A 26,279-nucleotide genomic window follows, 5' to 3' on the forward strand; every position below is an offset into this window, starting at 1 on the left:
GATCCTTCTCAGCTCTCAGGTGGTTGTGAGACCTTAAGCCAACTCACCCGCAACTGGGACAGTTACCTCAGTGCGACATCCCTGAGGGCGTGTTGGGGTGGGGTCGCGGCCCAGCTGTTAAACCTGCACTAAGGTCAGAGGGCGCCTGGGAGGAGCATAAATGGGGAAATTCTCCGGGGCGGGCGCAACCTGTGGCTAGTAGGGAGAAATCGAAACTCAGCTGTTAAAACCGCTGCCTCTGCTCTTTGGAATCCCCTCTGGAGACTCGCCCAGCGTCCCAGCCTGCGTCCCTCCCGCAGCGACGGCGGGCCCGGGGACCAGGACCCCGGGCTCTGAACCATGTACACCCGCAGTAAAGTGGTGGGCTCCAGGCTCGGCACCACCCCTGCCTCCCAGGACCCCAGTAGGGGGCGCGGGGAGCTGGGTCCCTTGCAAAGCCAGAGACAGGGTGTGGAGGCGGCCCCTGGGGCCCCTTGGCGGGAGAACCTGGGCCACGCGGGCCAGGGGAGGTAAGTATTTAACCACCTGTGTTGGTGGGTGGGACCCCGGCAAGCGTGCTAGCAGGCACCGTCTTAGTCTTTGGAGCTGAAAAGCATAGGGGCCCAATAACAGAGTTTTTGAGAGAATGAAAAAAATTTGCATAAATGAAAACATCCAGGAATTACCTTATCCTACTCCAATCAGCCAGTTTGTGGTCCTTTACTGAATATCCCATCCCCGTCCCACTCTTCTTTTAAGAACATCCTTTTAGGCCAGCCTCAGCAACCTAGCAGAAACCCTGTATATGATAAATTAAAATAACATAAAATGGGCTGGGGATGTAGCTCAGTGGGAGAGCGCACCTCCCCTCCCCCCATCCCCATTACTAAAAACCAAAACCAAAAATAAAAAGACATAGACACGATTTTACTGTTTGTGACTGGCTACAGAGTTGAAAGGGATGGGTGTGGAGAAATCTCTTATTAATTTTTCAATTGTCTTAAGTATTTATACTCCAACTAGGTATGAAAATAAGTTCCCCCTAATTGTGTAAAACTATTGTGCTGTAAATGGAATCACCAGTCAGATGTCATGGTAAGGGCCAGGAAGGTCTGTGATATAGAGCAGAGAGAGGATCCAGATGTTGCCCTGGGGAGCAAGCTTGCATTCCAACCAGATGCCCACATAGAGGAACCTCCTGGGACCAGAAGAGTGGGGCTAAGAGTGAGGATTGTGAAATGTGCCCTGAGCAGGAACAGATAAGTGACATTTATTCTTAGTCTTTGGTTCAGGGCCTGCAGGATCCTGGACACGTTTAGTATGCTGGGGGGTCATCTATCCTCTTCTTCCACCCAATGGAGGGAGCTCCTTTCACACTACCCTACAGTTTGTAAATACACGTATCTTTGAAGTGCTGCCTCTGAATTGTAACTGTTCAGTCTCATGTGCAGTTTCTTCCTTTTCAGTTACTTCTTTGTCACATGAAAGACAGACACTGGTTGCTAAGGAGTAGTTATAACCTTATGACCAATAAATAGTAGAATTACTTTCATCCCTTGAATTCTGAAAGTATCAGGGCTTTAGCATTATCCAGCTTAGGGTTACCCTAAGATGGGGTGGATCATCTGTAAATCAATTAGAGATTGCTGAATTTCTCTTCTCAGGATAATTGGCATCTTGTTATAATAGAAGCTCATTAATTACATGTAACCTACTGACTATGAGCTGCCACATTTAATATCAGTTGAGGTCATGGATACGTGGTCTCATGTCCATGAATGGTTAATGATAAAATAATTTACATAATATTTTTCTATTAAAAAGTATCTATTTAGATACAACCATTTGTATGCTTGTATCATCTTATAAGCAGTAGCAGTTGTAGCTGTTTTCTTATTTGATTTACTTCAGAATCTTGCTGGACCAAATTGCTCAGAAAGGGGCAATTTTCTGATTAGTTATCCAGGATTCAGTACCCTGAAGACTTCATTGCATACTATTTCTAAGATGATTTGCAAATAGACCATTAGAGAAATTCCTGGAAGACTTCAATTATCTCTCAATTTTTTCTTTTTCCATGTGACTTAGTAGGTAAGCACAGCATGACAGGGTACATTCGTTTTTAGGTGCTTAGTATCTAAAATCCTGTTTGGGCCACTCTGAATATTTCTTATGTCTCCATTACTTACTTATATCTATTTTCTTAGTTGACTCCTTTAATGGAAGTGGGAAATAAAGGAGAATAGTTGAGTGACAAATAACATCTCAGTAAAATCAACAACAGTAAAAAGTTAGGGTTTTATTTTGGGGTAAGAGAGAAATCAGAAGCAATTTAGAGAGGATAAAGTGCTTTAATAGTGAAATTCAATTCATCCACAGTATGAACTTACTTTTATGACAGTGGGTTGAAATTTAGTCTTGTATGCATTCATTTGAGTAGCCCCATGTTGGGATTAGTAACATGGGCTTTGATGCTAGGTGACTTTGGGTTCAAGTTCTGATTCTGTCATTATTTGCTTTCTGAGATGAATAGATGCTTTATGCCTCAGTTTTCTCATTACTTGAAATAACACCAACCTTCAAGAAAATGTTCAGTAAATATTAGGAGCTTATAGCCTTGACTTTATTTAACAAATGTTTTTTGACCAAATACTATGCTGTCACCCTTAAATAGAATGATTGTGTTTTGAAAAAAAAAACACCCATTTAGAATATATATATATATGAATATATATAAATATATATATATATATATATATATATATATATACACACACACACACAAAAACTGATGGCAGTCTATTAAAATTGATGATTCCTGAGGACCTCTGATAGACTATCAGGCAAGCTTGAGTTCTTGATGATATTTGAATTTAAGTAATTATAAATATTTACTAATTCATATTGTCTTTCCCAGTTATTTTTACCTGATAATTGTGTCCCTAAATTTTATATTCACACAGATTTAGAGAAAAGAAGCTTATATAAACTTCTAACTCAAAGTGATCATTTATCTTCCCCTCTAATATTTTGCTTGCTTGTATATATCTTTCACTCATCACATCTAGATAGAGTCAGAGACATGGGATTTTAACTTGATTTTTACCCCATTCTGGGCAATAGGCTCTTGTCTGTCCTAGTAATAGAGGTTTCACTTCATTCCAATACTTGTCTATTATCATAGCAGGATGTGGTCCTTTAGCTTGATGTTGTCTGAAGGAAATAAAAAGGTATTTTGAAAATGAACCCATAATGTAGAATTTTACTGCAGTTACCTTTAACATAACTTATATACAGATTTAGTTTACCTTAACATATTTGTGGCTGGCTTTATATGGAGTACTGTAGAGACTTAAAGATGAGCAATAATAGCAGCAAATCCTTATGTAGTGCTTACTGTGTAATGATGCATTTCACATACTCAGTCCTCACAACAGCCCTATAATAAGAGGATCTTTCGCTCTCGATAATTTTAAGCATAGGAATAAATAACCATTCAACAAAAAAGACCTTATGAAACTCGCTGTCTAATTGATGGGGCAGACATTTATAAGGTAATTACATGAATAATCTTTTTGTGTGGTATAAAGGAAAGCCAGGGTCTGAACTAGTCTTAGCAGCAGGAAATTCTTTCCTAAGAAGTCATGCCTGAGCTGCAACCTACAGGATGAGAAAGTGTGTGTGTGTGTGTGTGTGTATGTGTGACCAAATATGTCATTACAACACCAGCTAAATTCTGGCACCACTGTGTGTCCTATAGTTCTATTCAATTCTGACCTCAACTGCCCAGTGTTAGTGCAGTTTCCACAAACTTAGGGTTCAGCCCACAAGACTGTCCCCAATTCAGACTTCAGACACCAGCTGCAAATGCGGTTGTCAGCACGATAGAATGCAAATTTGGGGATTTCCCATAACCTTTCCCCTCCCCCAGGTTTGATAATTCACTAAAATGAATCAGAGCTCACAGAAACCACTAGACTTAGAATTACAGTTTCATTATAAAGGATCCAACTGAGAAATGGCCAAGTGGAAGAGATAGATAGGGCAAGGTACAGAGGCAAAGATGAAGGGTGCTGTGCAGATGGTGACTGTGCCCAGTCTGGGTAGGCCACCCTCCCAGCACCTTGATGCATTTACCAACTGGGAGCTCCCCAAACATGGGCTCCCAAGAATTGTAGAATCTTCATTATATAGGTGTAATTACCCAAATCACTGGCCATTAGTGGCTGAACTCAATCTCTACCCCTGTTACCTGCTCAGAGATTGGGTTAGGGGCTGGAAGTTTTAACCGTTTAATCACATAGTTGGTTTTCCTGGCCACCAGCCTCCATCCTCAAAATATCCAGGGATCCCCACCATGAGTCCTTTCATTAGTATACAAAAATTAATGGTCACTCAGAATTCTGAGGGTTTAGGGAGCTTGATGCTGGCCCAGGGACAATGATTATGTATTTTTTAAAATAGGAGTTTATATGGCCTCTGTGGCAGTCAGAGAAACGTGTCATTCAGATTTTCTCCTTCAAGAGAACTTAACTGTGGGGAATAGAGTCAGTTGACAGCCCCAGCTGCTGCCCTTTTGCCTCTGTCACACCCTTGGCTCCAGTGCTTACTTATGCTGCCATCTTCCCAGCCAGGTCTGGGCATCACAGGTTCTAGTGCCAGCCTGACTCCCCACTAACCCAGCCAACACTTTCTTTCTTTCTTTTTGGTACTGGGGATTGAACTCAAGGGCACTTGACCACTGAGCCACATCCCTAGCCCTATTTTCTATTTTATTTAGAGACAAGGTCTCACTGAGTTTCTCAGGACCTTGCTTTTGTTGAGGCTGGCTTCAAACTTGTGATCCTACTGCCTCAGCCTACCAAGCTGCTGGGATTACAGGAGAGCACCACCATGCCTGACCCAGCCAAGACTTTCTGAGAACTGTGTAGCACTCTGAGGCTCTTTCTATTCACCCTTTCTTCCTTCCTCTAGGCCCTTCTCTTGTTCTCAGGCTTTCCTGCCTACTCCTGTTTCTTCCCCTTTTATCCTCCACAGGAACTCCTCTAGTCCATCTCTTGCTTGTCTAACCCCATCTTGGTGTCACCTCCTCACAGGATTTAAAGTGGCACAGTCTCTGGGATACACTATATCCAAATCACAATAGTGTGGACTCTCTATGTCCATTGTTGGCACACTGTCTGTGCATATTCAGGAAACCCACTCTTTTTTTTTCATTTCTTCCCTTGGGGACTAGGGGATACTCCCCAGCTCTGCTTGGAGGGAAGGAAATAACCCATGTAACTGAAACTTTTCCTTCCCCTTTATTCCCAAACTTTCAAAGGAGATGATGAGGAGATTAAAGGACAGCTTGGTAAGAGCACTTATGAATGGCCAATTCCTTATTTCTCTTTTTCTGTCTTTAAAAAGCATTGTGTTTGTTTTGCATTGTGTAAGATGAAATATAAGGTGGGATATATGTTAATGAAGTCATTAAGTTTTAATATTCATTTTTTTATATATTGAAACTTTGAAGTATGTTTTTTTCCATCTAAGACAGAACTTAAATTATTCTTGACTCACCTTGTTAAATCTGAACTTGTTATGGAAAATCATCTTAGCCCATTTTGTCTCATGGCTCCAGATGTGGAACTCCTATAAAACTTAAATATGGTGTATAATATACAACTGTATAATAATATTGGTTAATATATAAGCTACAAATTATGACTTCCAACCCATTTTAATGCACCTGTGTTAGTTTCATTGAAATAGTCACAGAATTGAAAACTTGGGACTTAATGGGTTAAATCAAGTGCAAGTTTTTGCAAAATTATTTGTATCCATGAGAACTGCTTTCACTATTTCTTCCTCTCCGAAGCACTCCAGATTTCAATTTCCTCTCTCCATATGATTATGAGGAAATGGGCTTTTGCCCATAGATGCTAAATGGCATGAAAGCATCGGCTTATTACTCCTTCCTGGAGATGAAGAACTGGATAATGCTGGCATTCCTTTCAGTGTTATGAAATAATAGTACATCGGAAGAGAAGATCTGTGATTGATGCTAATGAGTAATCTTCCTGATGGCTCAGTGTAGGTGGTTTTTCACTGGGGAATTATTTAACTCAATCCCTAGACAAGGCTCATAAGCATTCAGGAAGTTTTGTGAAGTAACAACAGATAGTATTTAACCCCTAATGATATAATGATATGGTTCTATAAACTGAGTAGGTGTCTTAACAATTACCAAATCTAATACCTAACTAATTAGTAGTGCCCTGCCTATTTAACTTGTTTTTGAAATGATAAATGTGACAAAGCATTGTAATACTGTGGTAGCATAAAGTAAATTAGTTATGCTTAGAATAGTTAAACTGAGGATCTCTGAAAATCCAAAATAAACAAAATAGCAATCAGTACTTCATGTATCTCAAATGTTTAACTATGTGCTAGACCCTAGGATAAGTATGTTACATACATTATTGAATTTTATCTTTACAGTAAACACTTTGCCATTTCACATGAGTTGTGGAAGAGAAATCGTTCTCATTGCTTTTCTTATTCATAGTACTCAAACCTAACTCTGTCTACCAAAGTCTTGTTCATGTCTGTTAGAGCTGGAGGAAGGAGTAATACTGTAGCTAGCTGATGTCCTATTGTTTTATTTTCACATCAAAAAGAGAAAGAGAGTGTTAATATAGGAACAGTAATATGAAGTTTATTAATGACTGTAGGGCAAAAAAGATCTCTTTCTTCATTCATCCCTGGCATCACGTTTGAGACTCCTATAACAAAAGACAAATTAACAAGTGGAAAGCAGACACATTTATTTGATGTCAATTTTTAAATTTTTTAAAATTGTAGATAGATACAATAACTATTTTATTTATTTGTTTTTATGTGATGTTGATGATTGAACCCAGTGTCGTCTCACACGTGCTAGGCGAACACTCTACCACTGAGCCACACCCCAGCCCCTAATGTAAATTTTGTATGAGCTGGGAGCCTTCAGAAATGAAGACCCAAAGAAACATATAAACCTTATTTTTATGCTTGGAACTGATGAAAGGTCGGCTCTCATGTAGAGGTATGATTGGTCAAAGGGAGTATAATAATAACCTCCTTTTGTTTAATGGTAATAAACTGGGGAATCTCAGCAAGCCTATTTGTCAGATTCTTCTTTATGTCTCTTTGCCTTCATTCCTTTCCTCTTTTCCTCTGGGTATAGGGAGGCTAGCTCTGAAATGACCAGCTTTAGAGAAATGTCAGAGAATTCTGACATTCTGGCCCCCTTCAAGGGATGAGTGATGGGGAAGGTCAGAGAGATCTTCCTGTCTCTGCTGTGTGCTCAAATGCCAAGGTGCCAATGCAGCTTTAAAATGATTTCAATAGAAAAGTAGCTTGCAAGAGCTAAGTTTCTGTGGGGATCTTCTTTTCTGCTATTTCCCACAAATAACAGAGAGCTCCTGCTTGATCTGTTCTTTCACTGTCACTGTTTCTGAGCAACCTCAACCACATAGTATCTTGCAGTAATTTTTCAGACTCCTGACCATAGCCTACTGTGAGCAATTCATTTGACATCATGACCTAGTATGTGCTTGAGTATATATGAGGGTATATATAACTGCAAAGAAATTTCACAAAACAATTCTCACTCTTGGTACATGTGATGCACTCTGACATTTTCTATTGTTGTTCATTAAAAATAAATCTATTGAATTGATTTCATAACCCATTAGTGGGTTACCACCTACAGTTTGAAAAGCATAGTTCTATACATGGCAGAAGAGATTGAGTGGATGGAGAGAAAAGACATTTTAGTTTGATTAAATCAAATTTACCTTCCTGTTTATGCAGGAGGGTAGAAATTATGGTCCTGTTTAGAATGAATTTTCAACTTTTCTGCTCCCCAGTATGGTATGCATTTGCAGTCTGCCAAGTCTTGGGGAGCAATCATTTTTGTTCAAATACAGTATCATCAAAAATGAATGGACATTTTTCAAAAAGTCTTTGACAGCTGAAACAGTGAAGCAATAAATCAACAGGATGATGAAAGCTTGAAAATACATAATAACTATAATGATCAGTAGAAGCAGGGAAGAAGTGAGGGAAAAAATGAGACTTAGTTCAATTACACAGTAAGGTTACTTACTTCAAAGTCAGCAGAGTGCTGTAAGGTTATACATATTGTTAAGGTTAATTGCATCTACTCAGAACATATTTGAATCTGAAACAAAAGCTTAAGAGAAAAGAAAAATAATCAAAGGGAGAAGACTGCCTTTGAAGTGTCTGTTCTATATTAGAGCATCAGCTGATGATGTTTTCTTTGTTCTGTAATGTTTGTAATCCCCCCACACATCCACACACCAAATATGAAGACTTAAAAGGCAATCCATTAAAGTCCTGTAGAAAAACTGAAGACATTTACCATCATTAAAATTCAAGGGCTAGTACTGTCCAGTGTTTGTTTTAATAAGGTATTAGTGAGAGCAGAAACATCATGCTACCTAATCTTGTAAGAATATCTGAGCCCCTTTCTTAAGAAATACTTACTTCAAATATTTCCCCATTTAAAAATCTTTGAGCTACTTTTTCCTGATTATAACAGAACATATTTGAATGTAAAATACCTGCTTGTTAAAAATCTCAAACATGACCAAAATAATATAGAACGTGAAAGTTCCCTGTAATTCTGACTAGAAATAAACATTTTAAAGGCTATTTACACTTGAAGTGTTTAAATCCTTTTTAGTATAAAGAGATCTTTATTTTTAGGTGTAGGTTGCTTTCTTTGACTCCTTAAGCCAAGTAGAAAATCTTAGACCCCTTATGTCCTTTGGTTTCTACAGCCAAGAGAAAGTGATATGCAGAAGACATTCTTTCTAATCTTTATTTTAAAATGTTATTGCTATCTACCACATAGGCAGATAACTGTTTTTCACATTGCTTTATTTCTTAGTTGTACAAGGAAACAACCCTTGTCCTTACAGTGGAATCTTGGATAATATCTCCTATGTCATCCTTCTAAAAATGTTTAAACTAATCATGAGGAAAAATAATTTCTTTAAATCCAGATTGTGAGGCATTCTAGAAGATGATTTAGCGGGACCCTCCAAAATGTCAGTCATGAAAGGAAGAAAAAAATCAAAGAAATTGTCTTAGATTATGAGTCTACAGCCATGCATAACCCATAATGGGATCCATTATGAGGTGGGCATAGTGAGGAATATTGAAATTGAAAGGATTTGGAAATTTGATCTTAAGAAGGTAATGCTGTATTAATATTAAGTTCTTTGGGTGTGATAATGTTATTATGGATAAGTAGGAGAATGTCTTTGCTCCTTGGAAATACAGGCCAAAGTATTTGGGAACAATATGTTATGATCCTAAACTTACTTTCATATAGTTCAGAAAAAAAAATTAGGTGAGAAAAAAATGTGTAAGACATTAACAATTGGTAAATACAAGTCAATACTAGTTAATGGCTATTCAGTTTACTAATATTTAAATTTTGCTTGTTAGGCTTAAAATTTAAGATTACAAAGTTGGAGAAAAAAATAGTTCTGGGTAATATCCTGAAGCTCATTGTGCCTCTGCCCGCTTTTCTCATTTTCTCTTTTGGAAACTGGAAAACTTAAAACAAGTTTTGTCATGGAGCTGAATGCTTCCTTCACTGTAGGTATATTTCAATATATTGAAGAACAAAGTCTGGACTCAGAATTATGCTACCATTTGAAAAGGAAGGATAGCTCTTTAAAAGAGATATTTATCAATATCATTTTGTTTCATGGACTAGGTCTTATTACTCCTGTGACATAGGGCAAGACTTAGGAATCAGGATACTGAATTTAGAGAAGAGCAGGATTTTGATGATAGAGGGAAGAGTCAGAACTATGGATATATGTAAAAAAAATGGGGCTGGGATTGTGGCTCAGTGGTAGAGCGCTCGCTTAGCACGGGTGGGACCCGTGTTTGGTTCTCAGCATCACATAAAAATAAAGGTATTGTGTTGTGTCCATCTACAAAAAAAAAAAAGGAAAAGATTCTCTCTCTCTCTCTCTCTCTCCCCCCCCTCTCTCTCTTCCCCCTTCTGTCTCTAAAAAAAGGAAAAACTAAAAAACAATATACACATATATAGATGCACATGTACACATATACATGTATACATTTATATATATTAAAGATGAAGCAAAGTGATTAAATCAAGCATGAAAAGATGTACTAATGATTCTATTATATACAATAAAATAGGTGTCATCATTACATATAAAGTAGATGTTCTCTGTAGTCATCTTAGGCAGGCTTTATGTTCTCCTTATAAAATAAATCTGAAGTTAGATAGTACAGGGGTGATATAGTACAAATAATAGGCAATCATAACAGAACATTTGTTATTTTACAGTATTGTTCTAAGCACTTTATATGCATACCTTATTAAGTAGATAGTTGTTATCCACATCTTACAGTTGAAAAATAGAAAAATTAATTTGTTCAAAACTATGTAGTTAGGAAGTAGGAGAATTAGGGTTTGAAGCCAGGCAGTGTGACATAGATTAGCATTAATAGGTGATTTTACAGAGGGCCAGACTTCTTCTTTCTCTGCTGAAATCCTTATGTATAACTTCCATATTCAAGATGCCACATTGACCAAGATAGCTGTTTGAGAACTTAGTTACCACTTTAGCTTTCCAAGAAGGGGGAAAGCAACAAAAAAGCTTTTCTTATCTATCTTCATTTAAAGGGACTTTTTAATAAATCTCTTTTAATGGCTTCCACTTACATCTTAGTGTCCTACACTTAACCACATTTTTACACCTAGCTATAAAGATTGAAGACTGTTACAGTCTTTTAATTGGGCACATCATCAGCCTGAGTAATACAGGAGTGCTGTTAGTAGGAGGAAGTGAGAAGGAATTTTGGAAAGGATTAGCATCTCTTCTAGTTTAAGAATTGAGGAGAGTCAGGCATAAGTGAAATAAATAATATGATCAAGCTATCTTTTGGACTTTGGAAATGCAAATGGGATATCTAAGGAAGAAAAATTTAAATGCAGTTCATACTCCCTGAATAGCTTCAGAGAACTATAAGAATTTTCTTCTGGATAATGGTCTGTGCAAAGCTTTTTGCTTTGTACATCCTGCAGGTGTATTAATAATAGTGAATATTTGAAACAACTGAAATGGGTTATATTATAGTACATACATATTGTGAAACACCATATAGCCATTTAGTATTAAGCGTGTTATATGTATAATTAGAGAAACCACTTACAAATGGAAGCAAGATATACAATTTACTTAAAATATGATTGCAAACTAATATACTATGTAGAAACATCGATTGGTTGGAAATTTGCCCAAATAAAACCATAATTTATGAGATGAGATTATGAGTGACTTAAATGTTCAAAAAAATGTTTTTGCATTTTCTTCTATATTTCTTTCAAAATTTGAAATGAAAAATTCATTTTTAAATGCACAGTTTGATATCTATATCTATATATGTGTGTGTATATAATTTATTTATATATTTTAATTATAAAAGAATATATATATATATATATATATATCACTCTATCTTGCATTTCTGGTTTTCTCTTAAGTCATAGATAACTTGAGGAGCAATAGATTAAGACATGGACAGAATCAGCTTACAGTAGCACACACCTGTAATCCCAACTACTCAGGAGCCTGAGGCAGGAGGATAGCAAGTTCAAGGCAAAATAAAAAATAAAAAGGACAGGGGATGTAGCTCAGTGGTAGACAGTTCATAGTTTCAATCCCCAGTACCCTTCCTCAAAATTTGTTATTAATTATAAAAGAGGATACAATAGCCCCATTGATGGATGGTTTTTATGCAAATACCAATTTTCTTATCATTAAGCTATGCTTCCCCTGACCCCCCAGTACTAGGTCTTGGTAGGCAAGCATTCTATCATCCCCTCTAAGCTATTCCAAAAGGAATGTTAATCCTTACTATTCTCCTCTTCGAAAAGGCAGTCCTTCTTGGATTCTACTATTCTCCTCTTTGAAAAGGCAGTCCTTCTTACATTCTTTTGCTGAATATGTTATGTCCTACCACTCTTTAACCTTAGTTATCCCTTAGGGTTGTTTACCTAGCTGGCAACCTTGAGAGATTAGGTTTACTCTCCCCAAGACAAAACACCAGGCTTGCTTATTACTTGCTATAAAATTGGTGGTTCCCCAAACTTAATGTATCTCAGTACTGAGATTTATTAGTACAAATAGCATGTATGTAGCATTCATTATGTTGCCCCCATAAGACCTTGGGCCACAGAAAACGGATGTAAATAAACTGATGGTCTTATTGCTTGTTGTGCCGTGAGTGATCAAGTCTTCATCTCTGACCTAGGAGTCTCTTGTCTTCTGCCTGCATCCATGAAACAGTAATGGGTTAATTTATTCACTTGAAAGTCAAATCAAATCAAATCCTAGACCTGACACCTCTGTGTTCTGAAAATATGATTTCCGTATAGACACTTTTATTGAGGAAGCTATTTTAGATATATTGCAAGTATAGCTACCAACTGATCCCCATCTCTACTACTATCCTTGGTTTGGGACCTCTTAAAAATGGTGGTTGTCTGCAGTATTGTATTTCATATACTTTTTTTTTTTTTGGTACTGAGGATTCAATTCAGGGGTACTCGACCACTGAGCCACATCCCCAGCCCCATTTTCTATAGTATTTAGATACAGGCTCTCATTGAGTTGCTTAGTACCTTGCTTTTGCTGGGGCTGGCTTTGAACTAGTGATTCTCCTGTCTCAGCCTCCTGAGCAGCTGGGATCATGTATATTTTTTTTGGTATGTTTAGTGCAAATCCTTCTTGTTAACTTTTTTTCATTTATATTTATGTAGATGTATTTTTAAGTGAAGAAATACAATAACACAGGTCCACATTGTACCCTTACGCAGATTGATAACTGCACAGACTTGCCCAGCTAAGGTGAAAATTGATAACTGAAATATATACCAAGCTATGTGCCCCGCTATGGGGTTACTTCCACTTGAAAGAAGGGCACAAATTTCTGATTCACATAAACTTTTGGTATCTTACTAAGATGGGGAATGCCTGGATTGTGTGTATGCTTATGTCCCTCTTTCTTTATTTCCATAAAGGCATCCTATAAAACGAAAGCCCTGATGATCTCTTGCTTGCTTATTTATCCTTACCTTCTGAGTGTCTATTTTGATCTTCTAACAGAGGCTGTTAGTTATACTGATGAAAAACTAAGCAACTTCACATCACGTTCTTGGGGATGCAGATCATGTTTTTAGGCTCTGTAGTTTCCGAGACCAAAGAGGATTCATGAGCCCTCTTAACCTGCAAGATGTGGAATCCTGGACTGGGGTGGTGTAACAGGCTTAGGTTCAAGGATGATTTGCCCTGCCTGATCTTAATTTGATTTGTTTTGGGGTATGGGTGGGTATATTTAGTCTGTTCAAAAAAGAACTTTAGGAAAACCTAATGCCTTAAAAATTTTGGCTCATGTTGGTTAAAAACTGTAAATTTCAGATTCCTGCATTGAAAATCATGTAACAAAAATCAATATGGAATCCCATATGTAGAAAAATATCCAATGCCTGATATCTCAATTTTTTTCTCAATTTATACATACCTAAGGATAAGATATTAATGAACTATGAAAAAAGATCAAGCCAATTTTTTTGTAGGATAGTAGACTTTATATGTCTACTATTCTTCTTGAAATTATCTGCAACTTAGTTATCTACCTCTTTCTAAATTTTTACTTTTGGCTACATTACTTTTTCAGTCAAACCACTGTTGTTCCTAATTACAAATTTAAATTACATCTGGTGCAGTTTGTACACACCAGGGGATATATTTATGTAATACTCTTAGTCAGCCAAGATACTTTTCATAAATTCAATGTAACTTCTTTTTCATAGAGTGCTTATTGATGAGATGTTATTAAAAAAAATTGTGCAAGAATGTGCATGTGAGATGCAGTTGTGTAACCCAGAGAGACCTCACAAGGAAAATGTCTTTCCTCCTATTTTTTTCCTCTATGGCACAGAAAGATATTTTTCTTTGTCTTGGGCTAGTCTTTCAGATGTTCCCCCTTTAGTCTGTCTCACAGATGTGTGCTGTCGGGAAGTGAAAGCAATCTCACCAATTGAGACATTTCATTAAATTTCAATGAGATAATTGAGGGAACTCATTTTCAAAAATATATATTTGTTTCAGTGGCTTAAATGTTGCTTAATCAGGAAATGAGCAGAATGCTAAATCTAGGTAGCTTAGTCTTGTACAGATTGACAGCTCAGGAGTTAGCCTGTTGAAAAGAAATGCCACTGAGGTTGAAAACAGCAAAGGCCTTTGCTGCGGGTGGAAACTAATTGGTTGAAAACATTAATAAATCATACTTGATATTAATGTCCAGAAAAAAGCTATGAGAAGGGATGAATATTTTTATCTACCAAGCATTACACTCTTCCACATGATATTAAAAAGTAAAAAGCATATCCTTAGTCTAAAGCTCCTTTTTCTTATTGCAAGAATGAGGAATAAAAGCTAAATTACTTGGCATGGCTTTCTTGTGTATACTTTAAATGTTTTAGATTTGGCATGTTCAGTCAATAAAATATTGCTGCAAGTGTTACCCAGAATTCTCTTAACATAAAATGTGCATTACTAGGAGCACTGTTGGGGTTATGCTGAGATTGCTTTTGATTAAAAACTCTTAAATCCAGGGCTAGGAAATTTTTTCCCTCTTTTTTCCTGTACCTGTACTGTGTATGGCTGCCTGTGTCCTACACACAAGGGACAGAGATTGTATGCTATAGCCTAAGACTAAAGATATTAATGTGTCATAGGTAGTATACTTAATTAGATTTGATATTGCAGAATAGAGTCTTGGATAAACATATTGATATTTGTTTCCAAATCTTTTCCAAAATTTCCATGGAAAATTCATTCTTAGCAAACTCCTGGCAAGGAAACCTTGTGCCATTTCAGAGCCTGTCCTTGAAGGCTCAACTTTCTATTTTCCAACCATTCTTTTTCCCTAAAGAATTTTTACTCCTCTGTGGTCTCTGTGAATCTCCTTTGTCTTGATTTTTGACTACCTATATTATCCCACTTTAATACTTATTTGGATATCTTTGTGGAGTGCCCTATGGTTTCTTGAATTGTTCTTAACTGAAGTACTAGTTCTGTTAAAGTGGTCTGAATAAGGGTTTTGGTATCTCCCCATAAGTCCCTAACATATTAAATCCATAATTTGTGCTCAGTTAAGTGTTTGCATCATTCCAAAGTCTATCAAGTGGCTGAAGTTCAAGGAAACCCATATTTTAGGCTTTCTGTATTGAATTGAAAAGTTAGATGCAGATAGTTAACTGATCTATGTCAAAAGTTCTGGGTTTGAGTCTCAGCCCTATTGCTTAATTAACCTTGTGATCTTTAGTACCTGGTTTAACCTCTCTGTCTTTATCAAAGGTTTATTAGTCCCCAAATTCTCTTTTAGCTAAAATATCCTAAGACAGTGTCTTAGTCCTTTTGTGATGCTGTAACAGAATATCTGATGATTGGTAATGTATTTTAAAAAGAGTTTTTTTTTTTTTTTTTTTAGCTCACAAATCTGGTGGCTAGAAAGTCAAGACAGCTTGACACTTAACATCTTGTAAGGGCCCCTTGGCTGTATCATAAAATGGCAGAGAAGCAGAAGGGGAAGAGGGCATGTGTAAGAGACCAAGCACATGGATTACTTTGCTTTATAACAATACTTTCAACTAATCCAGTCTTATGAGATCTAACACATTCCTGTGATATGGACATTAATCCCTTCTGAGGATGGTGCTACCATGACCCACAATGCCTCTTTAGGTCCCACCTCCTCTCAACACCATTACAATGGGGACCAAGTGTCAACATGAGTCTTGGTGGGCACAAATCTTTGAACCATAGCAGACAGCCTGATTGATCCATAGAGTGACTCTCCAAGTACGGGTACCCAGGTCAAGAATATCAGTATCACCTGGGAATGTGTTAAAAATGAATCTTGTTGAAAGTCGCCCCAGAGTTACTGAATTAGAAACTCTGCCCTTTAACAAGCCTGCCAACAAGCCCTCGGGGTAATTCTGATGCATGATAAAGATTAAGGACTGCTGATCTGCAGTGTAGGCAAATCCCTGGTATAGTGAGAAGCTCTACACCACCGTCTTAGCAGACATTGAAGATTGTGCAGTAATTTCATGGTTGGCATTTAAATCCACTCTCTCTTGTGTTTCAGCTTTAAGACTCCATGGAATGGCTCAATATTGCCCCATATTCAGGTTTCCAGGTACTACACACAGAATTGCAGTTTCCAAGCTCCTATAAAGCACTGCCATTTGAGGAGTGAAAAATCTTTCTTAGGGTGAACAAAGAATATGTAACAGATAAGGGATTAATTTCCAGTGGCAGTATCCTAATTTTGTATTCATAACGTTGTACGCATGCTAGGCTACACATGCAAAGTCTGCTGATATACATTAGTTAATTGGGCATCCAGCAGCCCCATTTGCATGCAAAGGTGGTTGCACACCTCACATTTACAAGTTTAAAATTAAAGCCCAGTTTGAAGCTGGCTGAAGGTTCACAGCTAGGAAAATAATGAAATAAGGAAGAAATGGCTTCTGTTAATCAGCACTTTTGGCCTCTACTGTTCAGTCTGTGCTAATTTGCCCTTTGAAATTGTATATTCCAGGTTGAAGAGAGAGAATTCTAAGAGTATCTAGGGTTTTAGGAAAAAAAAAAAAACTACCGTTATGAGCTGGTTGTGATTATCCATAGTATTTCCTTTAAAACTGTACCCACAATTATACTGCAGTCTGTTGCTGTGTTGTATTTTTGCTTTATGAAGTATTCATGCTCTTGTGGGACCATGTGCCTCAGATCAAGAATGAGCCAACCCAAGCATAGACTCACAGACTGGATTTGAGCCATCATTTTATTTTAATTCAGCTCACAATTTATCACACAGCTACATTGTGCCAGGCACTGTGTCAGATCAGGAACACACATCAATCAACCAGTTTCTTTCTCAAAGCTCACAATATTTTAACAGCTTTCTGGTAACTCATGGTTGAATATATTTGCTTAAGTGAAATCTTCCTTGATCCTTCTGTTTGACATCCTTCTTTGCTTCTCTGAATTTCTGATTATGCTCAACTCATATTGTTGGGAGAATGAGGAACCCAGTGGACCCAGACTTAATAAAGGTCAAAGTGAAAAGCACAAGACTATGGTCAATTGGCTACTCAGATGGGTCATCCAGAGAAGTTGTCTGCATAGCAAATGGACTGTATTCTCAGTTTATGGGAAAAAGAACTCAACACTGTTTCCTGTTCTTTTAATGTGGGTCACATGGAGGAGAACATCAATCTGGATTTTTCCCCCTTTTTATTTATTTTTTCCTTTTCTTAATTGGTATATTATTGTATATAAAGGTGGGATTTGTTTCCATGTAGTTGTACATACACACAGTATAACAATGTGATTTGGCCAGTATCATTCTCTAGTATTTCCCTTTTCTCTCCTTTCTTCCCTCCTCCAATTCCTTTCTTCTGATCTATTGTTCTCCCTTTGATTTTTATGAGATCCGCCTCCTCCCCAACCTTTTTCTTTTTTTCTCTCCAGCTTCCACATATGGAAGAAAACATACAACCCTTGGCCTTTGAGTTTGGCTTATTTTGCTAAAGAACTTTCTTAAAGAGACTGCCAATCTTAAAAGGATTTACCCACAAGCGCCACCTAGAGGAACAATAGAGCCCTACAGTATCAGTACCAAGACCCATTGGTGAAGCAGTTCTAACAAGACCTTGTCTCTTCATCCACCGTTTTATGTTTCCATATTTGATTCCGTATATTTATCTTACTCTGACAACCAGAGTTCAAGACCCTGGAGTACAGACCCGGATCTTAAGAAATTTATCTTCCATAATTCTCATCTGTTGGTGATGATCGCTAACTAGTACAGTATGTTAGTGTATTACATAATGATGGCTTAGTAGTTTCTCATGCCATTAACCATTTTTTCCTCTTCATTTGGTGCATATACCATGATTGCACCAAATGAAAGCCGGAGACATCAGATACAGAGGAGTATGTATATTTATTTAACAGTCAGAATGGTTCTTATTTTCTTTACAATTGGTTTGTTTTGGCCTGAAGTATTTATCTTTTCTGATATGTTTAGCTGCACTGGATCTCAAGAAGGATTTTCTTTTTGAATTTTAGCAGTTTTAATTATACCTTTAAAATTATTGTATTTGTTAACACTTCTAAATTTGTTTCTCTTCATTAGTAAAAAAAAAAAAAAAAAAAAAAAAAAAAAAAAAAAAAAAAAAAAAAACCTCATGACATGATTGTAAACCTTGGATTTCTGTGGGGCTTAAACAGTGTCATCTATTACCAATAGACCAGTCTTGTTCCTAAATAGTTGAGTTGGCAGCTAATATTTTAATGGTACCACAAACACTTTTGAAATTGACAAACTACATACTAAATAGATCATGAAACAATCTTTATTATTCTTGTTTTATCCCATCCTCCTCAATGGAATTTTGCTTTAGCTTCTGTGCTCCATAATTTTGTAGATGTCCAGCCTACCCTTGGCTGTTTTTATTTGTGCAATTTGGTTTTCTTCTCCAGATTCTTCTCCTTGAGGGAAGAGACTACATTACTCATTTTTGTGCTCCTTGTACTAAGCGTGTTTATAACATGTTTAACTGACATTTAGTAAATATAAATGGGGCCATTTAAAGGTATCTTAGTAGTTGCAAGGGGAGCTCAAGTTTTTCCAGTTCACAATGAAGTTCTGAGACATGCTCAAAGTCAGGCTGTGGTGCTAATATTGAAATGCTATGCTCTCCTTTTTTAGATCATTAGTAGGTTATTTAATTTTGTGAATAACTATAGGCTTAAGGACATGACAAGAAAGCACCTGACCCCACCAGAGAAATAGCCCCCTGTGTGGAACAATAATGGGTCAATACAGAATACCATATGATAATCACAGCTTTGCAGTGACTATGGAAACTGCAGGCAGTTGACCAACAGAACCTCCAAAGTTCCAGCATCTTGCAAGCTTTTTATTTAAATACTAAACAGGAATTTAAATGTCAGTGTCGTCTGGATTTTGAAATGTTTCAGAATTTTTCTTTTTTTCTTATTTTCTATTGAAAATTTGTATAAATTGACATTTGCAACTAATTGGGTCTAACCTGGAGACCAGGGCATGTACTGGAGCAGTAGAACTGGTATCTCCTGGTGCCCCCTGCTGTCACAAAGAATGAATATTTGGGTAATGAGCCCTGCTCCCCAGGCAGCTGGTCCCTAATACCAGCAACCAGAGCAGGGGTTCCCAGCTACAGTTGCAGGATCCTCACTGCCCTGAGTTGCAATGAACTTGGGGAACATTTAAAATAAAGTGAATATGGGCATCAGAATTCTCTGGGAATATGTTTACCTGTGTGTGAACCATTTTTATTGACATGGATTCTAGTTTTATAAACATTTTCTATAAGAAATCTTTAAAATTAATTGGACATTTTAAGAATGCTGGAATGGATCTGGGTGTGGTTGCACATGCCTGTAATTCCAGCTACTAGGAAGGTTCAGACAGGAGTATCACAAGTTTGAGACTAGCCTGGGTAATAGAGACTCTGTCTTAAAATAAGAAGGGCTGGGACTATAGCTCAGTGGTAGAGCACTTGCCTTCTGTGTGCACAGCTCTATGTTAAATCCCCAGCACTGAAAAAAAAAAAGCCAGAATGGAAGGAAAAACTATGCACTATGCTCCTTTGTTTTGTTTCTCTGTGCAGGTACTTGGAGAGAAAGTGTCCCCAGAGTGAGCCACAAGGGGTTAGGATAGGATATGGTTTTTTTTTGGGGGGGGCATCTTGTCCACTCATGATAGCATGTGATTGATTGTCATCTGATGGTTGCTTCTTATACTTTGAAGTGATCAGTTTTCAAATCTTAAAAACTGACGATCTGTTATTTTTCACCTGGCTTAGTTGCTGCACAAGAACTGTCCAACCTGGAGAAGTGAAAGGAGCAGAATAGAGCTAAACCAGTGTATGTGGTGCCAACACTGCTGGGTAAGCGAGCAAACCAGTTGTCTAAAGTGGGAGGCAGGGCCACCCATGGGTCCTACAAGCACCTATGTATGCCTCTTTCTGCAATAGAGATTGGTGGCCGTGTCGCTTGGGATGGAGTGCGTTTAATGATGGAACAAATTAAGTATATATGGTTGTTTCTGTCTTTCTGCAAGTAGAAAATGTGTGATGCCCCAGCTCTGTGGGAATAAAGTGATGGCTTAATTGAAAAATAATTTAGAGCTCTCTTAGATGCTCAGTTCTGAAGAAAGCTTACCTGGGGCGCTGCATATGCCCTGTCATAGCACTAGTCAGGATAAGAGGAAAAGCTATCACAGCATATTAATCATGGCAGCTAAATGCTAATGTGAAGAAAATAAGGGAGGAGTCAGTTTCAAAGGCAAGATGAAAGAGAGCTGGGAACCCAGTGGTGGGTGAAAAGACAAATGTCACGTGGGCTTTCATTCTATGGATAGAGACCTTTGGGCTGCTGGAGCCACACTGCCAGGGTGATGAATTGTCTGGTCTACCTCTGCTGGTGTTTGGATCATCAGAGGGGATGCCACCTAATGTGAATCATTCACTTCCTTTCTTCCCATTTCTCTACCACCAGCAGCTGAGAACTTAAAGGGATGGATACAGTTTCCATAGATAGTTAACAAACATGTCTGGAGTCAGGGGCCACTTACTGTTGGATAGTCTGAGAGACATATTTTTGTTTTCTTGGATCTAGGTAAAAACAGGCTAATTTGGAAATTACTGGATGATGTGATCCCACATCCATCTGTTTTTCATGAAAAGGGTTAAGTTCATGTATCATCTTTATGTTGAATAAGACATGAGGGATATAATCAGAAAATAGTTCTTTCTAACCTGTCCCCTCCAACCAGATGTGGGAGACTAGCCTAGCCTTTCCCATGTCCTTTGGATGGAGTGAGAAATTGGGTATTTTTGGTCTTCCTTAAAGAGATATTAAGCTAGTTCTGGATGAGTCTCCTTTCAGTAATTAATGCTTACTCCTTTCTTTTTCTGGCACTGGGAATCAAATCCAGGGCTTCATGCCTGTCAGGTGAGTGCTTTATCACTGAGCTTCCAGTCCTGTGCTTGGTCCTAGAGTCCAAACTCTTTTACTAATGGAGGACACCCCCCTATCCTCTGCTCCCGCTGTCTCAGGCCAGGGCTATTCCAGGGAGGAAACTAGCAAGTGAAGTGGGGTGGTGTGGTTGGACTTTCCTCTATTGAATGCTCTGTTCCCAGATTCTCACTCCTCTAGGGCCAAAGGGGGAATGGAAGATGAAAGAGGTGAGGAAGTATACAGAGCCCAGGTGCATGAGGACTGCTCATTCTCCCTCCTGCTTTTTGAGTTCAGCATCCCTCCCTCCTAGTCACCCACCTCTTACCTGGTTTTTCTGACAAGAGACCATATAGTCTCCCACTGGCAGTGCTTGGCCTCACTGTTGGCGTTTGGTAAACTCTTTGTAGGGCCCATTGTTCTCTAAGGGATGCTCACAGGCAAGTCCCTCTGAGAAGGCTTTGGATTGACTTCTTCTCTCATGAAGCCCACATCGGAAGTAAGGGACGCATTGTTCATGCTTTCTTCCCCCATATTCTGTAGATTCAGGCCACTCATGTTCTAACTATCTGTTCTTGAGGACCCGTGTGAGTAGTCAGCAGACAGAAGCCTTGTGCCTTTAGGTTCCTGACTTTTCTAGGCATTTTTTCTTACACCTAGGGATGCAAATTGAAGCTTCTAAGTGATTTTCATTAAATCTCTGCTCATCTTAATGTGAAGATTTTTCCTTTCTCAATAACAAACAGGAAAGAAAGACATGGTTAAGAAAGACATTGTTCCTCAGATTTCTGTCTTCCTTTCACAAATTCAACTTCTTTTATAGGCGGAAAGTAGTTGCCATTGAAGATTCTCCAAACTGGTTTTCAGTAACATCCTTGCAGATATTTCCTTGGGGGCCAGACACCTTCTTTTGGAATTTGAAGCAGTTAGTACTTAGTATCTTTCATCTTAGCATGAAAATGAGCAAGGTTCTCATTTTTAACTTTCTGTTGTATGAAGTATCTAGAAATAGGTGTGTGTAGGGGATGACTGGGGGCAAAAAAAAAAAGAAAATTCTAGAATGTTTTAAATTTTAAGATGAGTTTTGAACAAAATCTCTAAGTACTTAGATATTTGATTTTTCTCCATTTTTTTTTTCTAATTCTCAATTCTTTCCCCATTTCTCTACCACTTAAAATATTGAAATTGTAGGAGGTACTGAAAGTTCTTGGAACAATAGATAAAATGCTTCAATATTACTCACTGTTTCTTTCCCATTGCTCTCAATAGTGATTGAAGGGCCCAAGTCAAATAGGCTTTGTATATTTTTTGAAAATCAGAAGATATCTCTATGATATCTTTATCAGTTCAATTATAAAAACTATCATGAATGCAAATTATTTTAATGTATTTTCTGGGATAGTGAATCTATCATAGAAATGACATTTTTAATGACCAAAGTACCAGAGAACTATTTCTAAGAAATCTTTCTGATATGTACATCTAGTCTGCCTAAACACTGGAGAAATGACAGTTCTTAGATAATGTAAAACTGTAAATATTTCTGGCCCCAGATCATTTTTGGCTTAGAGAGAGCAAGCCAATAATCTTATATCCATGTTTTTTTTTCCTTCTTGAATATCTGAAGAAAGAACAATAAATATCATGGATTGAGAATCAGTTACCAGTGAGATATTTCCATTATAATTTGAAAGAGTAAGTTATAAAGACCTCTCACTTATCTAGTGACAAAGCCCTGAGGGGTTCTTGAGTTTCTCTACTTGAACTAGGTCAACAGAGGTAAAACAACAAAAGTAGTTGAAACATCATTGGTCATTATTTTTATTGGTTGCACTCAATCAGGAAGAATGTTCTAGAATTTCCAGAATAGGCAGTATATCTTATTGTTAAGTATGGCCCTTCAGTTATGATTTTAATCTGAGTTAAAACTTTACCCGCTAATTTAAAATTTTTAGTAGGATGGTCCAGTTGAAATATGGCCTCATCTTTCTGTCAAGCTGCTTTTCTTCTAAGTAATTACCATTTTTTAAGGTCTTATTAGGATAACTGGTAATGTTTCTATTTCTGGGGGGAATGAAAAATACTAAAGCAACTTATGTTGTAGAGTGCTCCTGTATTAATTAGTCCTTGGTGGCTGACATTTCAGCTTAATATTCATGTTTTACCTTCATGGCTTTTCCCCCTCTGTTAGGGGGAAGCCAGTCGGAGACTGAAGTCAGGCAGAAACAACAACTCCAACCGAAGCAAAGTAAATACCAGCAAAAGGTCAGAATCCATCTCTTTTTGTTTAATTTTGGCAAGGAATTTGAGTACTAGCACTTTCAAGTAATTTCAAGTACTAGCACTTTCATGAAATAACACAGTAACTTTACTAAAGCATAAAACTTTTAAGCCAATTGCAAAAGGCAACTCTCAAAATTCAAAGAGGCCAAGAAATGAGAACTAAAGAAAAATATCTAGAATTCTTATCTAAGCCATATATGTATTAGCATGACCTTTAATTAAGGGGATTTTTTCCTAGTTAAATTTATGTGTTCACTATAGTTTAAGTCTACAATGTTTTAGTTCCAAAGTCTATTATGGAAATGGTACAAAGAAAGATTTAAGATACCCAGTTATTCTACAATGAACACTACGTGTTTTATCATCAGGAGACATTATCTGCCCTTGCCCCTCCACACACACACAGCAAGGGAAAGGAAGATAAAGATAGATGGACACACATACACACATCCCAATGAAGAAACACACCAATTTCTCAGGCAGATGTAGCCTGGCCATTCTCTGTGATCTAAGTAGCTTGAAGAAACAACCTATAATCATGGTGAGGTAGAGCAAAACAATACTATAATTTGCCTTTCATCATAATTTTGAGTTCCAGAAGTTCAGAATGAAAAATGGCTAACTGTTTTTCTTTTTTTTTTCCTCCGTAATCGCAACATAATTTAGCTAAAAAGACAAGAATCTGTAAGAATCAGGAAGGAAGCTGAAGAAGCTGAGCTCCAAAAAAATGAAGGCAATTCAAAGAGAGAAGGTAAGAAGGTGGAGAGGATGATTTGCTAGCATTCACTGAGGGCTTTGGGCCAGGTTCTCTTCTAGACGCTGTCCCTATATTAACTCATTTAATCCTTACAGTAATCGGATGAGATAGATATTATACAATTTTGCAAATGAGGAACTGACAAAGAGAGGGAAGATAACTTGCCCATGGGCCAGAGTCAGTAATTAGAAGAACTGGGATCCATATCCTGGCAGACTGGCCCCAGAGCTCGGATTCTGAATCACCACACTGTCTCACCTCTTAGGTGAGTGACCAAGCTATTAATTGTATATTTATCCAGAAGGTGAAGCAACTAGTAATAGTAGCAATCAATGGTACACTCTCATAGTTGTATTCAAATGCTGAGTTTTACTGATTTTTCCATGTGAATGTGATATAGGCTGGCGTGTCTGTCTTACTGATTAAAAAAAAAAAAAAGAAAGAAAAGCACATTGGCTGGTTGTGGTGATGCACACCTATAATCCAGCTACTGAGGCAGGAGGTTCACAAGTTCAAGTCCAGCCTGGGCCACTTAGAAAGACCCTGTCTCAAAATAAAATAAAAAAAAAGGGCTGGGGATATAGCTCAGTGACAGAGTGCTTACCTAGTAAGTGCAAGGTCCTAGAGTCAATCCCAGTACTGTCAGAGTAGCGGGAAGGAGTCATTTATATTTCAGTATTAGTTATATGATCTGTTCTAAATCTCAAAGTGATGTTATAGTAGTTATAATTTTTGTGGTTTGGGAAAATCTCTTAAAAATGTTTATCTGGGATGGGGTGGTGGCATGTAGTTTAGGAGAGTACTTGCCTAATGCATGCAGCTATACTATAAACTGGTTCCTAGCACCACAAAAAAAAAAGAAAGAAAGAAAGAAAGAAAGAAAGAAAGAAGAAGAAGAAGAAGAAGAAGAAGAAGAAGAAGAAGAAGAAGAAGAAGAAGAAGAAGAGATCATCTGCTAGAGAAAAATGAAGAATGTAGCATTCTTCCATCTCTACCTCTTCTACCTGCTCCCATTCTTCTCTCGGTCTTGAGTTGCAATAGGTTTTAAGCTAAGCATTGGAGTTTTTCGGGCAGGGGAGTGACACATGATGCCAACCATATGTGACACCTTTTGTAGGTATATGTTAAGGAAACACAAACTTTTCCTGATGTCCACCTGTCTTTCTTTCCTTCCCTCTTTGTCTTTTTTTCTTTTAAGGTTTGAGTATTGGTCAAAATTTAAACCTGATTATCAAGCCACAGATGTTTTAACCAGTTACAGTTAATGAAGCTAAAAGCTGATGGCTGATGGAATACAGGAGAGAAAGAGTCTTCCCCTCCCCTGAGGAATTCTCTTCTTGGTTGGGAGTAAACTGGTCTTCCTTGGAAGTTGTCTGCTGTGCTGTTTGACCTGGGGCAGGCCCCCAACCTTCTCTGAACTCTGCCAATAAAATGAGTCTGTAAGCACTACCTCTTCTCTTAAGTTCAAGAGCATCCCATTGCTGTAGACATGTGGGCTCTGTAGGGGGAGATAAGACTGGTCTTGCACATCAGGAACTATAATAAAATGCTGAAAGTATAAGAAGACGAATGTAGGAACTTTGTTTTTAAATTTTATTCAGCAATCCATTTCCAAGTCATCTTTGTTGACAAGATTTTTTTTGCCATAACTTAATTTTATTGACTTCTTTCTCTATGTGTCTCTATTCCCCACTCTTCTGTTCTTTATCCATCTTTTCCCCTCCCATTGTTTGGTTTGTGATTGTGAATGGAATCTTGTCCCCTTTATATAATCTGCCTGCATTTCAGGCAAAACTGATAAAATAATGATCAGGAACTGAATTAAGAGGCTTGCAGACTTTAAAGAATTATTATGTTGGGCTGGGGATGTGGCTCAAGCGGTAGCACGCTCGCCTGGCGCTGGGTTCGATCCTCAGCACCACATACAAATAAAGATGTTGTGTCCGCCAAAAACTAAACAATAAATATTAAAAAATTCTCTCTCTCTCTCTCTATCTCTCTCTCTCTTTAAAAAAAATAATTATTATGTTGTAGGTTTTTATCTTAAAGGTCATTTTTAACACCCATAATTGGCCATCTTG

At 37.7% G+C, this 26,279-nt stretch overlaps 1 pseudogene across 1 annotated transcript in view; it reads left to right on the forward strand.

The window, feature by feature from the left end:
• The first annotated feature begins 339 nt into the window (after positions 1 to 339).
• The window catches only part of LOC113178067 (epithelial-stromal interaction protein 1-like), a 96,160-nt pseudogene continuing 70,220 nt past the window's right edge, over positions 340 to 26,279 (forward strand). Inside the window, exons 1-5 of the transcript XR_013343281.1 lie at positions 340 to 509; positions 19,811 to 19,836; positions 20,006 to 20,089; positions 23,350 to 23,423; positions 24,108 to 24,192. The product of XR_013343281.1 is annotated as an epithelial-stromal interaction protein 1-like (transcript). The remainder of the gene's footprint in view (positions 510 to 19,810; positions 19,837 to 20,005; positions 20,090 to 23,349; positions 23,424 to 24,107; positions 24,193 to 26,279) is intronic.

The sequence above is a fragment of the Urocitellus parryii genome, chromosome 2 (assembly GCF_045843805.1).
Source record: "Urocitellus parryii isolate mUroPar1 chromosome 2, mUroPar1.hap1, whole genome shotgun sequence".
NCBI classification, from domain to species: domain Eukaryota; kingdom Metazoa; phylum Chordata; class Mammalia; order Rodentia; family Sciuridae; genus Urocitellus; species Urocitellus parryii.